The sequence below is a fragment of the Drosophila melanogaster genome, chromosome 3R (assembly GCF_000001215.4).
Source record: "Drosophila melanogaster chromosome 3R".
Classification (NCBI taxonomy): domain Eukaryota; kingdom Metazoa; phylum Arthropoda; class Insecta; order Diptera; family Drosophilidae; genus Drosophila; species Drosophila melanogaster.
The window spans coordinates 11,300,220-11,319,113 of NT_033777.3; the positions used below are offsets into that span (position 1 = coordinate 11,300,220).

The 18,894-nt window shown below is 43.7% G+C and overlaps 3 long non-coding RNA genes across 3 annotated transcripts in view; 1 reads left to right on the forward strand and 2 right to left on the reverse strand.

The window, feature by feature from the left end:
• Positions 1 to 5,389, reverse strand: part of lncRNA:CR31386 (long non-coding RNA:CR31386) — a 36,194-nt gene extending 30,805 nt beyond the window's left edge. Inside the window, exon 1 of the long non-coding RNA NR_048373.1 lies at positions 5,325 to 5,389. This is a non-coding gene — a long non-coding RNA (long non-coding RNA:CR31386). The remainder of the gene's footprint in view (positions 1 to 5,324) is intronic.
• Positions 5,390 to 7,449: 2,060 nt separating this feature from the next.
• On the reverse strand, positions 7,450 to 7,667 carry lncRNA:TS25 (long noncoding RNA: testis-specific 25). The gene has a single exon (NR_156783.1). It is a non-coding gene; the product is annotated as a long noncoding RNA: testis-specific 25 (long non-coding RNA).
• A 2,789-nt stretch (positions 7,668 to 10,456) lies between these two features.
• On the forward strand, positions 10,457 to 10,963 carry lncRNA:CR45055 (long non-coding RNA:CR45055). Its single transcript, NR_125142.1, has one exon. It is a non-coding gene; the product is annotated as a long non-coding RNA:CR45055 (long non-coding RNA).
• The last annotated feature ends 7,931 nt before the right edge of the window (positions 10,964 to 18,894 follow it).

Below are 18,894 nucleotides of genomic sequence, written 5' to 3' on the forward strand. Positions count from 1 at the left end.
ATGAGATCCCGATCCCGTTCGTAGTTCGTTAGCAGTACATCCTGTGGCACGGATTTGTGCCTGCTGCTTCAAGGACCCTTCTGCATTTCGGGTGCCATTCGGTATTGATGATTTCTGATTTTTCTGTTCAAACCATATTGTCATCGAACGTAATAAGGGCATTTAAAGGTGTATGTATTAACTTGAACATGAACTTGAACTTGATCAACCTTTCATCCTAATGAAATCTTTAAGCTATCTTAATTTATTTCATTGTGAACCTATATTTTGCAAGTAAGAATTTAAGATGCAATGCATGTTTTTGCATACCTATGCCGTTGCATTAGAATTTCTTTTGGTGAAATGCATGCGCATTTGATCAAAGAGTGAGTCTGATACCATGATGATGCTCCGCCCTGCAACAATGGCAATCAATCAGCCGTTGGACAGCGCTTAGATAAATTACCAAACTGGATAGTCTGCAGCAGGACTCTGGCAATTACATGGCCAGCATTATGAGTGTGTTTTTGTGGGTGGGTGATTGGTCCGGAAAATGCATCAATTAAAATTAAAGCTGCCGCATCAGCAACGTGCCATACGAAAAATGTGCAGCATGCAACCCAAACCAGCAGTGTCGTCCAAACATTGATTAGATAGGAGTGCATTGCTCCGACTACATAGATGGTTGGATGCTTGGATGGATGGGTGCCTGGTTGGCTGGTAGGTTGGTTGGTTGGTAGGCGGCTTCTATGTGCTGTGGACCCGCATGCATGCATTGCCGTACATGGAGCCGGGCTTACGTGGCGTATGAAAATGCATTTTGGCAAAAACATGATTTCTGGCCCGGACTGTGAGGGAGGACTCGCTGCCTGGCTGCGCCACTGTAAAACCAAAGGGCAAACATTGCAGGCTTTCCCATCGCCTGGTCGACAATGCAAATAGGAAAGCCGGAAAAACGCAATGCACACACGCATACACATGCACACACACACGGTTCCAAAAATAACATTGCACTGGGTGGAGGCCTATAAATTGGCAGCAAAAAAGGATTTTGGTGCGTGGGTGTTGTGTTTAGGTGACTACCCCCACCACCATTCCCCCCGAAAATCCGGAGGACAATGGACGCAGACGCAGCGCAGATGACATGCATAAATTGCATATCAAAGGTGCATCAGGAGCAGCATCGAAATCAGCAGGAGGTGGAGCGGGAGCAGGAGGTGGACCAGGAGGCGGGTGCATAAACCTCCTCCATGCAATCCATAGATTTATGCAGCCTAGTCGAGCCCCTGCCACATATAGTTATGATGCATAACCCAGAGCTACTGCCATTGCAGCTGCAGCCGATGTTCGCCTCCGGCCATCCATGGTCGAAATGGTTTGGTTTGGTTTTCGTTTGTTTGCCCATTTCGTCCCCCAAAAGTTTTTGATGAAAAATGATGCACTTGCCCGACTGCCCCCATCGTCACTACTCCCCCCACTCCTCCACCAACTCTGCCGCTGCAACTCCAACGGCAGCTGCTTTGTTGTGTTTTGTTTTTGGAAAATTTTCAATTTGCCGGCGTCCAGTGGAGCCCAAATTGGAAAAATGCCATGGCCAGGACTAGAGCAGCGATATAGGATATTGCGAGTCCTTGCAACAACGAAATGGCAATGGCAACGGCAACGGCCGAATATTATTAATGAAAATCAATACATAAATTCTCGCCATATTTAGATTGTTTCGGTTATGTGTTTATTTTGTATTATAGTTACGTTTATTATGGAGCCGCGGTTGAGTCGCCGCGGCAAAAACAATGCCGGTCATTTTGGCCGGCCTGTGTTGAGGTTTTGTGCGATTGGGTTCGCTTTTAATCTGGCCATGTGAATAGGCTTTAATTTATTCGAAATTAAATTGCACGCTCTTGTGCCATGGATATAGCCAGGTCTATAGATCATCGTGAGATGAAAAGCCTTGCATGATGCCGTTTTTTAAGAATCAGTTTAAATGAAGACTTTTATTTGTTGGCCATTGGAATATAGTATTTTTATTCGACACATTAAAATGGTAATGAAATTTGACGAAGGACTTAGACAATTTTCGAGAATTTCAAGCACAAGAGTTGACATAAAAAAACACTTTTAAAAAAGAGAAATTATTTAGCAATGGGCTTAGCTTACTGCCTTCTTAAAATAATAATTATTATTATGATTTGATGTAAGTTTAAGGGACTTTTGATCTGTAGGACTTTGTATCGTAAAATTTCGAAATATATTTCCTGTTCCTTACACTCAACGTGTTAAACTCCCAACTCAATCAACCATACGCACCATTAACTTCTAAGGACGCCCAACATAAAACCAAGACCAAACACACGCATCCTGGCAAGTGAAAAAGGAGGCATAAGCCGTTTAAATTATATCCCAGCGTCTGTGTGTTTCCACACATACATATGCTAATACCAACACACACACACACGCATGGAAATGGACGTGGAAAAATGTGAGTGTAAAAGGAGAGCGTTTCTGGCATGTTTGCGTTTGTGTGTATGGCTAATGTAAAGGACTCGAGACCGATTTCGAGTTCCAGCTTCGGTTATGTTTAGCTTGGGTATATAGAAAAGGATGTGGCTGATGGTGAAAATATAGATATCTCTCAAATGTTTCTTTCATAAGAAAGAGTCTTTCTTAAGTTAAGGTCCTGCGATCTGCGGACAGTCCATGTTTCGGATCGATTTAAAGGCCCATAAGCATCCCACTTCCACTGAACCATCCACATCGTCCTTCGTCCTGTTGCTGCCGCTCTCACTGGCTCGGTGACCAACGCTCTCGCTCTCTCGCTGCGCAACGATGGCAGTTCGGCTCGCTCACCAACACCAATGCGCAGCGTTTTTCTAATGTCTGTTTCTCTTTCTTGCGCATTAGTTTTAGTGTTTTGCCTCTCGCTTTTTTTCTCCTTTTTGCACGGCCCACACATACACATGGGTATCGAGGCTGCGCATGTAAAGGGCTCTCACACCCCCTCCACCCCCTTCGCAAACGACCCGCATCCTGTACATAAAACATGGGCGTGTTTGTGCCGCCGACGTCGCTGCCGACGGCTCTGCCGGCGCAACAAAATTTTGTGTACTTTTTTAGGATACCAAATAGGGATACGCACCGACACAGACGCATATCCTTTATATGCTTTATACAGCTGCAAAAAGGGAGTAAAAATGCATTCCGCCTGCACCAACTAAAAATGCGCTTGGCAAAAAACTGCAGGGGTGGTAAAATGTGGGTATGAGTGTATCGTGTGGGTGTGTGTAAAACTGCATGCTGCCATTTTAGGCTGGCAACATGGAGCTGCAGCTCCAAAACTCCTCGGCTCTAATGCACCTCTGCCCGCGTCAACGTCGCTGCTATTTCCAATTTTCCATTTTGCCACACCCAGAAAAAGTGCATTTTTCTACGACAGTTTTTGGCATTTTTGCACTGTTTTTATTTGACTTTTATTTTTCGCCCCTGTTTCTGTGTTTTTGATTTCCCTTCGCTTCGGCTGCCCATGTACAACAAATATTCACTTGCCACTCTTTTTTCTCTATGTACATACATGCATGCATACATGCAGGATGCCGCCTATGTGTGTTCGTGTGTGTGTGTGTGCGAAACTGCATTCGGTTGGTGCTAAAAGTTGCACTCTATATGCACATTTTGTGTGCGTGGCCAAAGCCAATCGGGTGCCTGCTGCAGTTTTGTGCTGCTTACTTTTTCTCAACCCCCCCCCACCTTGGATACCCAACCCCCTCCTTGCAAAGTGGGCTTGCAACTCAAGCCCCATTTTTGGGGTCCTCGAGCTCAGGAAATAGACTCCCCCACCCACTTAGACTTTGGGTTTTCCTGCTGCAGCAGTTTGCTGGCTAAAATATTTGGGAGCTATAATTTCCAATCAGCAAACGATGATGTGAAAACCTTTTGGAGTAATTGAATGTGTCGTTAAGACATTTTATCTTATAAACTTGCAACATACGTTTTGGATTGATAGGGCTTTCAATTAGGGAGTGGAAACTAAATGCTTGTTTCGTATAGACTGTTATTTAATTAGGGTCTGCAGAATTTTCAGTTGTTATTGTTATTCAAAGGACATTCCCAATTACCTTTCTAGGAAAGGTAGAGTTTTCACTCAAAAAGATTTGCATCAGAGTCTTTTAAATGCACATAGTTATTGGAATAACATTTCTATTAATAAAAAATTCATACATAAATATAATCTAATTCGAATTTTCGGAAGAATTAATTATCAAAGTTCAGAGAAGTTGTGATCTTAAAGTTATACAATCCATTTCATAGTAATTATTATTAGTGACGAAATAAGTTTAGATTAAGACAAAGGCCATTTTCCTAATGTTTAGCGTCTTCTTTCAACCAACACTTCTTTAAAAAAGTCATGTTTAATTGAATTTCCATTTAAAATATATATGACATGAAAGTCTAATCCTATCAGATCAATGCACTTCATGTCCCCATCTAATTTCATTTCACAGTCCTTTCTTTATCTTCCGACTAGAATCGAAAAACAATCGAGGGCAAATGGAGTCAACCGCATTGAAAATAAATCGGATCGGCATCAATTAATAACAAATTAAAACTCCTGCCGGTAATCGACCCCAGGATTCTAATCAAACAAATATAAAGCAACCGGCGGAAAGTCAGACCTACAATGAGGACTGAATTAAAAAAAAAAAAAAACATTACAAAAAAACATATATGAACACTGCGCCCACAGAGTAGTCGCTCAGCTTATTCACATTTATAATATATTTTTTCAATATCCTTTCACCCATACTAAAACACACACGCACACACTCACACATGTCCTGGTGGGTTTTGCTTATTTTTTCGCGCGACTTTTGTGCGGGGGTCGGGATTTGTATTTTTTGCATGCAGCCATTTGTTTGTTTGGGTTGTTAGAAAATATATTTTTTGCGAAATTTACGACACGGATGTTGGTGAAAGGGGGGAAAGGAGAGAAAGCGGGTGCCGAAAAAGAGAGGCGGCAAAAAATATGCGATATGTGGACGCGCCAGGAAGGAAAAGGAAAGCGGCAACAATTTTTTCTATGCTGCTGCGTTTCGTGTTTTGTTTTGCTCTGTTCTGGTCTGGTCTGGTATGGTATGGTATGGTCTGGACTAGCTTGGGTTTTTTTTAGGCGAAGGCGAAGGACGTTTGAGTAACCTTGTAACCCTTTTCTCGCACTCTCCATTCTCATGTCCTTTCTCCTGCGGTCTGTCGAAAGTGTGTCCTTTAAGCGACTTCCGCTCGCCGTTTCCCCATTAAATGCATAGTTTTTGATTCCCTAGTGGAATCCCCAATTTCCGTCAGAGACTCACCAGGATAAGAAGGCTGTAGTTCAGTTCCGCTTCGATCACATCGCGTTCGCTGCTAAATTCCAACTGATCTGCGCGGTGGCTGGTCAAAAAGCACGGACCCAAAAAGGATCGTCTCAGTATGAGAACCCGTTTCAGTCTACGGATTTGGGTGAAAATATTCATTTTTCAGCCAGAATTTTTCTTTTGTTCGACCAACAATTGATGACGGAAGATCTTCGCGTTGTCTTAAAACTGGTTTCGCGACCATCGAGCAGCGCCTCACCTTTTTCACCCGGGGTTCACCCTTTCAGACTTTTCCCAAAACAATTTCGGTTAATAACCTTGACAAGGGTGCCTGCAAGGAGGTGGGGGTATGCTTTTTGCCTGGGAACTAAAGAGCCTGCCAAACGGGTTTTCACAGCTTTTTAAAAGCAGCAATGCAGACACCAAGGACAACGGAAAATATCCAGTGATCCCCAGTGTTGTGCTAAACACTGAGCACTTGGAGATTATTCGCCATTACGGATAATTGGGGTGCTATATTCGTGAACGGGACACCAGCTCAAGAGTCAGGAGCTAAGGGTTAATTGATCTCCACCCCAAAATGGGATGGGTTATCTGCGTCCGGGACAGGCATCATCCCCTAAGTGTGACCAGCACGCGTGCGCCCTCCGATCTCGAGATTCCAAAATGGGACCCGTTCTGGAGTAGGGTTGTCTTCGTGTTTACTTAGGGTTAAAGCTTCAAATATCTAGAAAATCTCATGTTAACTTATTTATTTAGCCTACATAATGTTGATATAACTAGTATTGTGTACTTATTAATAAATTTATCTGTGATTATTCTCAGTGGCACAGGGCACTTGAAACTCTAACCTACGTCTAACTATTCCTAGAATTTGTTGTTCAGCATTTAAACATTTATCTTATAAACAGCAACTGCATTTCCCAACGAAATAGTTTCTCCAAATTGCTTTGCCCTAGCTCCAAGGATAAACTTTGCCCACAGCATGGACGCACTGGGGTGGTGAGGAGCTCGGCCCTTCGTTAAGAGGAAAGTTTTAGTTTACGCTTCCAAAAATAATAATTATGAAAATGATTCTGGGGCTAATATGAGAAGCCTCCCTCCCATGCAAACTTTTTCTTCACCCACAATCCGTATTTTGCGGAGAAGATTGAGTTTCCCAACCGAATCCATTTCCATTTGCCCTCCAGCTTGGTTCGCGTGTTCCTGTGTTATTAAAATTCTAAAATGTTATATATATATATATATATTCTGCAGTGGAAGCCAATCCACGTCCTTGTGCGGCTCTTTGGATGCAGTTTTGCAAAAGGTAATTTACTAGAAAATTGTTTGCAATTAGTGCAATTTAAAACGTTGTATGTGCTGGGATTTTCGCTGTTTATGTGACTGCACACACACACAGGCACTCAGCTACGCCTTTAAAATTTAAATATTTGAAGGAAAATTCCGTTCGACATCGATCTGGGCGTTGTCAAGGGGTTAACATAAGCCAAGTTAAACAAAGAGCATTAATAAGAAACGCGCTACTCCCTTCGTCCTTTTCGCTCGTTTTCGTTGGTTTAGCAATTTGATCCGGCAATGAAATGGCAGACCAGCTCAGGCGAGGCCATTTCCGAATCCCCCCCAAGGACCCAACTTCTTAATGTCATTAATTGTTTAAGCTTACTTGGAATGCAAATGCCCTGACCCTGGCCGCATAAAAATGGCAGGCCATCAAGGAATCGCCCGCCACCAAATGAAGCGGGCCAGGACGAAGCAAAGGGGTTAGCCAAGTAAAACCGAACGGAAAAGGGTTTAATTGTTTTGGGCGCCAATGAGGTTGGCCCGGGTGGCAGATTTAGTTTCAAAACACACTTGAGCCTACGCAGCGCATATAATTAAAGGTCTCCCATCCATCCGCCATGGAGACTGAGGTCCTGATGATTTATTGTTCGAGAGACAGAAGTTCCAAGGACCGACTACGAATGGTTTGTGTTTTAGGCAAATTAGAAAGGGTTCTTAGCTGTCTCCGGCAGCTGGGGAGTCTCCTTTTCAAAAGTACCCGCACCCGCAACAGCAATCCCCACCTCCATTACCATCAACAGGACCACGAGTCCTGAGCACTTTTACTTCCTCTCGGTCTGTTTGCTGTCACGCTGTCTAGCTATTTATTTATATTTAGTGTTATGTTTAATTTAGTAATGGATTAGAGACGGCGAAAGGAAGCTGTTCATTACGGCCAGTCACGTAGTGCCGCTAAGGTCAGGATCCGGCCAAAGCCCATCACTCTCTCCTAGTCTCTCTGGGGGCCAAAGATTTATGGAGATTGCTCCTTGAAATAATGCTATGCAAATGTGGCATTTAATTCTAAGCAATGTGAGTGGTGGTAGATTCTTTCTTCTCTATTTATATCATTTCTGTTTGCATTTTAAGTTTTTTTTTGGTCCAGTGGATGATACAAATCTTTAAAAAGATCCTATATATATATCTAACTATAATATAGTATAAGTTATTTGTACTTAATAATACTTTTCTCCAGATATAACAAATTTATATGGCTTTCCAAATCATTTTCAGTTGAAATACTTTCCCGAATCATTGGTGTGCACTCCCTTTACTCGAAATTCATTATGGACAGCCCCAAAAATTCCGGGTAGGACCAAGGAAATGATGTCCTTTTTTGGCAGCAAAACCGCTTGAAATACAAACAGAAGTTTAATGAAGCAGCACGGCACACAGACCATGGATTGGTTATTATCTTTTAGTTCAGTGCATAACTTTTTCACTCTGCATGTAAATTGTATGCCACAAATGCCAGAGTTTTGCCAATGTTGCCCCTGCAGCGGGTTGCAACCCCCCACAACTACCACACTCCCTTATCCTGCTGCCCGATTTCACGTATTTCGGCGAAATTATTTTATAATGAATGTTCGTATTTAGCTAAAGTTTTATGAATGGCTTTCATTATGGACGGTGTAGGAGCCAGTTCAGTTCGGGCCAGCCCTCTCTGAAGTGAACCACAAAAATATGAAAACCACATTTATATTGTACATCGGGCAGCTGTTCCAAAACTTTGTCTGTCTCCCTATGTTGCTGGCCGTTCAGATTGGCGTTGGCTCCACTCAGATAGTGGTTCGCATGGTAGTTCGCGGTGGCTGTGGGTTGGTGGGTACAGTGGGTACGGTGGGTACCGTGGGTACGTTGGTGTTTTGGGTGGGCTTTGGTGGATTGTGTCTGCCAGCGGCACTTTTTGGGCCAAAAACACAGTTGCTAGTAGCTACCAGAAGTGGGCGAGTGCACTGATTTTGGTTGGCGAACTTTCGCAGAGTGGTTTTTTTGAAAATGAAATGAAATGGCACGGAATGCACCACACAGGATGCCCAAATTGATGAAGAAATTAAAGTATCTAATGGTTGAACTCCTCTCGTTCGTTTAAGCCGGCACGGAATGCACCACACAGGATGCCCAAATTGATGAAGAAATTAAAGTATCTAATGGTTGAACTCCTCTCGTTCGTTTAAGCCAGCATTTAATTTACTTATTCTCGTACTTCCTGCCGCAAGACCCCTTTCCATTGAAAGAAATACCTCTTTGCAGCAAAAGAGCAGTGAAGCAGAAGCGTAACGAAAATTTCAACTTAAGTAAGGCTGAATGGGGCGTCCTGGTGGTGGCAAGTGTGCTGACAACCCTTTCAGAATTCCGACTTGACAATTAAGTAAAATAAATGAGGAGTCTACGGCATCGGAAGCCCGGCTACGTGACGCAGTCAGTAGAAGATGCCCGCAACTTTGACACCCCACAAGGGCGATGGGAAATGGGGAATGGGAAATTAGAGGGGGGGAAAACGGATGGAAAGCCCTGGTGGTTGCCAGCTAGTATTTGTGGCAGATTGTACCCCAAGGTATACGGCAAGTGCTGACCCCCATCTACCACATCCCTATTTCATGCTGCTCCTGCCGTTGGCAGCCATTATGGATAAACTTATATTTGCACTACGAGAGCACAACAAAGCACAAGTCCCCATCCACCTGCCGAGGACACCACCCACTGCACCCCATCTCCTCTGGCTGATTATCCTTCCGCTGCCGCATGTTTGTGCGCAGTTGCCGAGGTCACTAATGTCGTAAGATGAATCCTTTCGGCAAATGCCTTCAGGGTGCAAAAATAAAACATGCTAACGGTAAGCCCTTTGCCCACTCTAAAAACTCGTGGTCCTCGCAGTTCGAACACTGCAAGAAAACTAAGGGCCTAAATGACAATACAATTTACTTAAATTAAAAGAATAAGCAGCGCAAGTCTTTTTACTAACTTATTAGTAACAATTTTAGAAGTATATTAAAATTGGAAATATTATAATCTATATAATATATCAAAGAAAGCATATTTTTTCTATGTGTAAGACCCCGCCCACTTTCTGAGCCAGCAGCCGCGTTTTAAATGTAGATTAGTTGTTGTTGTGGTGGGTGCTGGCCTCCTGACATCCTCGCGTTCTGGCATCCTCGTGTTCTCCACCTCGTCGAGGAAAATAATGAAAACAGCAACTTTCATAATGAAGGTCCTGCGTCCTTCGTCCATCGTCCCGCTCCACAGTTGATGTCCATTCCCCCTAAGCGAACGGAGCTCAACTCAACCGTTTCTGTCCTGTCCGCTCGTCTCTTTTGAAATTATAATCTGCGCCACGGCGCCATCCTGGTCCAGAGCTTCAGAGCTCCTCCGCCCTGCTCCTTCGCCGCGTTGCGTTTATTTAAGGACATGCGCTCGTTTTACACGCTTTGCTTGAAGGACTCGAGGGCGCCACCGGTCCAGCTCTTTACGCTGCGGTACTGGGGTACATTGTTTTGCCCGGTTTTGTAAATAGCTTTCAGTTTTTCGGCTTCTTCTGGGCAAAACTCATGCCCTACCCTGCCTTAAATTTATTCAGCAAATGTCCTTAGTCGACTAGTTTGCATGCAGAAATCAAATAAGCTGCATGTTCACATAATGAACACACACAAGTTGGAGCCGGAGTTCGCAAATGGTCAAGTACTCCGGACTTAGGGCCGCTTTCCTAATTACTTTGACGGACAAAAGCAGCTCGAAGTTTGAGCGGCGCAAACACTGATTTCGACAAATCAACATAAGCGAGAAAATTGAAAAGTTGACTGCGAATTATTTGCCAACCGGCATCTGAAACTATTCAATTTCCTGGGCCCAAAACGAATTCAATTTGCCCAAGGACCCGACCCGGGAAAGTAAGTTTTATTGCCACCCCATTTCGGCAGAAGCCAAGCCAGCATTGGTCCTTCGTCCTGCGATGCCTGCGCAGACGGAAGTCACAACTATCCCAAGTCGGCATGCGGGCACGCCTCCTCCAAACATTCGTCCTTTGCCCATTTCACCCCATCCCAAGCCCAACCCAATCCCAATCCCGGCCCATCCCCGAGAAAGTTGCGACTTTTTGGCCACACCAAAGACGCCATATTAGATTGGAGTTCGCATCGGAGCAGGAGGACAATGAACGGCCGGCTGAATTCAATTTGCATTTTACTGCTAGTTACAAATATTTGTCTGGATAATTTTGGGTTGGGGGAATGAGTTATTGAATTAGTCAAGGGTTTCGTGTGTCTTGGCCAAACCTCCGCCCCAGAAGTGAGATATTAATTTCGATGGAGAGGGGCATCCCGTCTGGCGATCTAGAAGGATGCTTAAATCATACTTTAAATTTAAGTTATATTATGTTAGTTATATATATATTTTTTAAAGCTGATAGTAAACAAAAGGGAAATTTTGTTGTTATTGTTATTAGCTCTGTAAAAGATTTACAGATTTCTCCTCCTGGCAATATTATGATTTATTTACTCCTACTATGAAAGTTAGAAGATATCCCAAAACTTTGCCTGATAAAATAATAAGAGTGGGTGATATGTGCTCGATCTTATCCTTATAAAAAATCCCGTAATTTATTGATTTAAATGCCGTTCTGCTTTTAAAGGAGTGCCAGTTGCTTAGGGTATTCCCCTTCCTCCGAAGATCTCTTAAAAACTAAAACTCGGAACTTCGTCTTTCTGGGAAAACGCTTCCACTCTGTCTCCAACCCGTTTTGGTCTGCGTGGATTAACCCTTTTCTCGGCATAATGTGTGCACCGCAAATATTGCCTCAGACGGTCGAATGAACTCAAGAAAAGAAAGGCTGAAGGGAAAGGATGCGTCGAAAGGACGAAAAGGAGCTAAGCCAGCCAAACCAGACACGCTGTGAGGCGATGGATCAAAAACAGGCAAGTCAACAAAAAATAGTGTAAAGCAAAAGCCAAGAAGATGAAGGGTCTGGTCTTAGTCTAGTCTGGTTTGGTGTGTTTTTTTATGTCTTTGCTTAGGCATTTTCCTGCTTGCTTTTCCCCTTTTCTGAGGTTTTCATTCACTCCGACTTCCCTTCCAAGTCGGGACTCTATTAGGACGGATTGTAGGACATTTGGCGCGTGACTAGATTATTTCGTCTTGTTTGGGGTGCTTGAACTTTTCGTAAATATGTTGAAATGGTAATTAGTGGCAGCCAGGCAAATCCATAAATAATCCATAAAAATGATTAATTACTGATCGAATCCGTCTGTGGGTGCAGCTTTTGTCTGCTGTCCATCGAGTGCATCCTGCTGCCCATTACCCAAATTTTGCAATTTATGATTATGGCGAGAAATTGCTCTGCCGACGGTAGCTGCAGTTTCATTCCGCTGCTGATTCCCATGGCAAGGACATGCGCACTTCGCCGGCGTGTAGCTATGTATCTATGTATCTAACAATGATGCGGCCATCCTGGGCCATGGTTTCCATTTAACCCGCGTCGTCCATGGCGTTCGGTCGCATCGCAGCTGCCCACGCCCGCTTCAATTCCGCCCCGATTTAATGCTACACCACCCATGCACCCAACCCGCCAGATCCCACCTTTCGGACTGAGTTGGCAGGACCTGTCGGGATGTTTCTTTCCCACCCTCGGCCAGCTCTTAAATCCAAAGCATGCCTAGTTTCTCTTCAGTTATCCGCTTGCCATTACTCTTAGCATTAAATTCTAGCTTCTAGCTACCCGGCAATAGGGGGCGTCTTTCTAAGAACTTAGGCTGAATTACCACAGTCTGAGAAATAAATGAGGGTTGCTTTACATTTGCATAGCTAAGGGGAAATCAGTACAACATTTTGTAATTTTTGTGGGAATTTATCTTCCGGGGAAATTAATAATAAATACTTTTTGTGAATTCCACAAGCTTGCAATACCAAAAAATATGGAAAACGATTTTTGGCAAAAAAGGCAATATTCAAGATGGTTTTTTTCGGTATAACTTGGCTGAAAATGGTCACATCGCTAAAGTAATAACAGTTCTTTACTCCTAATTAGCAATACTAACCATCGCTATCACTTTTTGCCGAATTTCGTGAAATTAATTTTTGGCCACAATATTTTTATTGTTTTTATCAATACACCGATTATTTTGTTTTGAAATTTCTTTAATCAGCTTAATATTTAAAAACGCAAGCTTTAATTTTAAAACATTAAAATATCAAGGATGTTGAAGCAAAATTATGAAAGAAAGCCGTTTAAAAATAAAAATAAAAACATACATGTATCATAATTCTATTTTATTGATCAACGCATTCAAACCAGTTCCCTTTGCCGGCTCAATTGATTTTCATTGGCAAATTGTTTGCAATTTTCCCTTTTCTTTTTATGCAGTTTTTTTTTTTGCTCTGCTCTGCTATTTACCTTGTCATTGTGTTTGTGTTTGACTTTCGACATTTTTTCGATTAGGCCCCCAAACCCTCGAGTATATGTTTGCTTTTGTTATAATTCGCATCCCTGTTGTCTGCAGGATAATGTCGAAATGGAGTTTTGGACAATCGCAGTTCACCTGCCGCTGGACGGAGTTTTGTGTCCTTTTGGTTTTGCTAGTCAATTTGCTGTTGTTTTATGCGATTAATCCACGACTATGGAAGCCACTTTGGCGCACATAATTGAGGTTACGTTCGGCTGCGCAAATTGCCAGCATTAATTGATTCTGGTTGGGCGAAATGGCCAAAAAATAAAATGTAATAAGCGGATTTTTCATGGCTGCATTTTGGCACATTTAATGTTTGGTGTGGCCACATTTTGGCTGCTCCTGACCTGCTCAACGAGTCCCAAGGATCGACCCCTGCCCCATTGTCCTGCAGCGCAAACCAACCACCAAACAAAAAAAAAAAAAAAAATGAAAGGAAAAGAAAAAAGTTTGCGGCATGTGTTTGGCTCGTTTTTATCCCCAATCTCCGGCATACTTATGTTTTTTTGTTAACAACTCAGATTTATTGCTCATCCGCGAACTCAGTTAATTGCCTCTTTTTGATGGTCGATTTGCTCATCTTTCGATCTTACAAGCGGCAATCTTAAATCTCGCGGTTTCGCACAACAGTTGCCTCTTACATAAATTCACGCGGGGGCAATGACAATTTTCGGCTGTCCATTTTTTATTGCAAAGATGATGGCAAATTGCCCAATTAAACTTTTTTTCATATTTGTTTCACATTGTCCTGTCTTCCAAGTTTCCTGTTAATGACCTGTGTGTTTCGCGTTTTATTGGTCCCACGTGACGGACTGTCATTTAACTTAAGCCTAAGAATCGGTAAAAGTTGTTGCTGACTCGGCGACTTTTGTTTTGATTTTATTTGTTTTGGCAATAACAAGGTAATAATATATATAATGTGTATATTAGCCGTAAAAATAATCCAAAACCAAATTCATTCCTTGTGTAGAACACTAAGATGTAAAATAATATGTATATAGTTTGGTATAATAAATCAAATATGTCATTAGTATTTTAATTAATATTCTAATATGAGTATAACATGGCTAGAACACTGATGTTCGCCAATAGTCCGTGCATCACTCATACGACACGACGACCGGGGGCAGGCGCCGCAGCAGCAGCAGCAACAACACCGAAACGCACAAATTGCAAGTTGATTTGGCTGCTGGCTTTTTTATTTGCCTCAAGTGCAGTCGTCTAAAAAGTGCAGAGTCCGTGTGCCAGTCGCATTTCCAGTGGCAGTGCCAACGCATCCTATTCAAAAAAAAAAAAAAAAAAGAGTTGGTGGCTGATGGCCTGGATGGCGTGATGGTGTGAGCGCATTTTCAATCAAAATCGCTCAGGCTCTTGACGGCAACAAGAACAACAACTGGCGAAACTTCAGGGGATTGCACTCGGCAGCATTTTGGCAGCAAACTCGCCAAACTCTCCGCCGCGTACATGAGCGCACAAAGCAAACACTGTGCGGCTGTGTGAGTGCGTATGGCACTTGGCTCTTTATCTTTTTGCCTATAAACGTCGCTGCCACTGCCACGCCCCCTCTTCGAAGCCCTCAACGACAAACCATCCCCCCCGCCACCCCTATTCGAAAATTTCCCGCCTTGGGGCAGCTGAATGCATTTTTGGTCAGCTGCAGTTCGCGACTGGCATTTTTTCTCGCTGCACTTTAAGTGCAGTTTACCTCTTTGGCAGTTGTGTATGTTTGCTATGCACCCTACCACGCCCCGCCGCCCCTCGCCGCTCCGCCAGACTGTCCAGTGCATAGGCAGCCACCCAACCACCCATTACGCCCCCTTGGCGACTTTGAGTGTGTGGCGTTAGAAATTGGGAGAAAAAAGTTTCGCTGTGCAAATGAATTCTTACAAAGGACATGGCCCCACACATACATATACATGGAACACTCGCACTCACACTCGACTGCATTGCCATGGGCGGGCAAAACAAGGCTGTGGAATGGGGTAAGGGGTATGGTCAGGGGGTAGGGGGGCTAACTGGCAGTGCATTTTTGTGCGTCCCTTGGCTCGCTGACGACCAAGTGGCATGTGGGATTTAACCACTGCGCTTAAGTGCTACTGCATCCCCGCCTTTCCGGCCTTTACCTCGCCGCATTTCTTTTTCATTTAATTAAAATTATTTGCCTTTGGCCGCGACGGCCACTCGGAACTTAGCTCTTGGGCCGCGATTTTGCAATTTTGGCAGCGAGTCTTTGCCGCGTTAAGTGCGTGCGGCGGTGGCCAATTGTCAATTAGCCAGATGCAGACGGGATGCCAAATGCAGCGATGCATTCAGGCGGCACTAACCAAAGCGAGCCACGCACAAAAGTATCAGTTGCACGGCAAATCCAAATCTATCATGATCAAGTTAGTTTCATCGAGGTTGAAAATATAGAAAACCAAATCTAGATATTGCCAAAAGAAATACAACAACATTTTGCTTCAATTGCTTCCTTTAAAATTAGAACTGTAAAAAATAAATCACTATATAATAATCATTGGAGTGAAATGGGATTATTCCCTATGTTTCTACATCTAATACAAGATATTATATATAATTTCAAAAAATGTCATGATTTAGATGCACTTATTTCTTAACGTGCATGGCAATATGTTTCAATGCAATTATTTTGCAGCGCACCGCTCAAAAAAGGGAGGAGCACAAAAGATGCCGAATGGAAAAAATCCAAAGGCTCAAAACAGAAACAATTGCACGAAATGCTTTTTATGTTGCCAATTACAGACAACGCACAGGATCCAATGAGAGCGGACACTCGTCAGCGGAATGGAATACCTTTGACCGGAACGGGCGGCTGCAAAAATAAAAAAAAAAGGAAAAACAGCAGAAACAGGACCTCCTTGGTGGCAATTGCCATTACGCACACAATGGTCGATTACCGTCTATGCCGAGCGGCCTGGCACGGCCTCCTATTAATAATTCCAAGATGCGTAATTATTGATTTTTCATTAACACTTCGAGGCAGGCAGAGTGCTGGAGAAAAAAAGATTAAAACCGGAGGAAAAAAAACGTGTAAAAGGTTAAGAGTAGCGAAGCGAGGTCCACGCATGTGGATGTGTGGCCCTCACTTTGAACTTAGGCAGGCCGCAGGACCTCGGCCAGATCCTGTCGGCCGTCTCGCAGCGGGAAAAACTCCATCTCGCCTGTCACCTTTGTGACAATTAGTCGGCGGCGTGTGTGCTTATTTATTAATAAATATTTTACACTTCGACGCGTGGGGTTAATTGCAGAGATGCGTGTAGGTGGATTCAGCTGAGCGAGAGATCCCTTAAGCCGAGATCCAGTTTAGCCTCGACATCCGCAAGATACTCCCTCGTTGCGTAATTAAAAAACTGGCCCTCAGCTCCGGGGCTTTGTTATTAAACTTGGCTGCGATGTTGAAAGTCAAACTGTTTAAGACAATGTACAAACACACTTTTAGCCGGAGATTGACAAGGGTAGGCTCATGCTGCGCTGGATACGACTATAGCATCGCAACCCTTGCCCATTGACCATCCTTCCATCAATCCATCCAGCCATCCATCCATCCAACCATCTATCCATCCATCTGGCTGGCCATCGGAACATCCACCAATGTGACGCTAATTTTCTTTGATTACATGTACGCTGGCGAAGAGTCGAGTCGAATCCAGGAGCTTGAGACTCCGGGCATCCGGGCATCCTTTGTGTCCTGTCTTACGGCGGAAACGAAGCGCCTGCACTGACCAAGTGAACTTCAAAACTTCGACTTGACCAGCGGCTAACCCTGCAATTCCGTTTCCTTTCGCTTGATTATCGAGCCAACCCATGCCATGCAAATCGGCGTTTTTCATTCATTCATCCACCTCGGTCGCCGAGGGACTTTAAAATGTGTTAATTTCAAATTATTGCTGGATTGTAAGAACGAGCAGTATACCATACCCATCCATAGCACACCATACCCCAGCCAAGTAGCTGCAAATGAAAATCTTAATTAGGGCTAGCTGACCGGCTGGCCATTTGCCCATTCAACCTTTGACCCCTGGGCAATTGCGAAGATGTGAGCTGCATGTCCGAATGCCAGGCACACAGAAATAAATACTATTCGATTGCAGTTAGGCATATTTATTTATTATGAAAATCTTAAATACCTAATTCAAAATTCATCAGCTTCTTAAGTAATTCTTAAATGAATACGTAAAGTATAAAATATATCAATCCAGTTCCTGAAATTACCTGGCCATCATAATCATTTTTTTTTTCGTTTTTAAAAAAAATTTTTCAAAGTAGATCCCTCCGTTGAGTTGAAGGGTCAATCGAATCTTGACATCCTCGCACTCGATGGCTCGAGCTCGTTGAAAAGTTCTGGTGCATCCGAGTTGCAGGATGATGGCGATGATTGATGGCTGCCTAAGCAGGATGAATTCATATTTATATCCGCACATTCATTTGCATTTGCATTTGCATTCGGATGCGAAGTCAGTGTAAATAGCTAAGCCGAACAAAAAGACCTCTCGCCAGAAAGGAACTTTTGCCCACATGCACTTGCGGACTTTGGCCGAGCATAATGCTGGATGAATGCCATGGGATACATATATGTATGTGGGGGGAGGGGTCGAGGTGGCTGGGTTGGAGGTCAAAGGGAGCCGGAGGTGGAGCCGAAGGTGGGCCCAGCTACTTTGTGCGACTGGTTCTCTGGTTCGCGCGTGGAAATGGGAATTCTTTGGTTTGATTTTTTGTTTGGCTGTTTGCGCGCCGGCTGTTTGGTCCGCTCCGTCCGTCATCACTAAAAAGTTAATTGCACGAAAAATAAGTTAATACTCAACGCCTGCACCGTGCCAGTCCACTTCGATGGCCGCCGTTCCAGTCGCTGTTTAATTTAATTAGTCGGCGTTCTTCTGCCCCCGAATGCCCATCCCCAACCACATGTGTGTGTGTGTGTGTGTGTGCCGGTCCCAATTCGAGTCCCATTGCCATTGCCCCGCTCCTATCGAGGCGGCTCCTTGTCGTCCTGTCCGACACGTCCATGTGTGCGAGTCCTTTCGACTGTTTGTCAATGCGATTCCGTCGGCTGGGCGGCCTGCAAGTCAATTAGCAAGTGTTTTAATTGCCTTAAATTTGCATAATTTCTGTCAACAAGGCAACGCGGCGGCTAAAACCTTCAGCACAGACAGTTGTTTGAGCCGTCTTCAAATGCGACTCGTTAATTTTTAAGGAAGATTAATAAATAATGTTTTTTGTGTGTAATCCTTTGAATCCAGTGGTCAAGTATATATTTCTGTCTTCAAATAACTTTCTATGATTTAAGCTAGTTTCTCTGCCAATTTGTTATGCCATTTGGTTAGCAGACTAAGCAAGTTCAGTGAAGATTTTGCGTATTATTTTCAATTAGTTGATTCTGACAATGGGTCAGCCAAAGCGAACTCGGCCACGCCCGGATTAATCCCACATTGAGACAGACCCTGCTACGGGCATTTCAATTAACCCGGGACGCACCTTAAGCGATGGCCAGCACAAGACAATTTCAATTCCATGAAACGTCCTTCCCATACGATCTGACCTCGTTTCGGCGAGCAGAAGACGCACAACTAATTAGACACATGCCAGGACATTAGACACACATGTGCGGTTATGGAACTTAACTGCTTTTGTAACCTGCAAATGTATCTGTGTCTGCGTATCTGTATCTGTAACTGTGCCTGACTGACTCTAACCGCCAGCTAGCTTGACCGTACGCAAATTACTTGTGTCATAAATTCAGACCGCCGGAGCGACAAGAAAAGTCGAGCGGCGACCCGAAATAAAACCCGAGG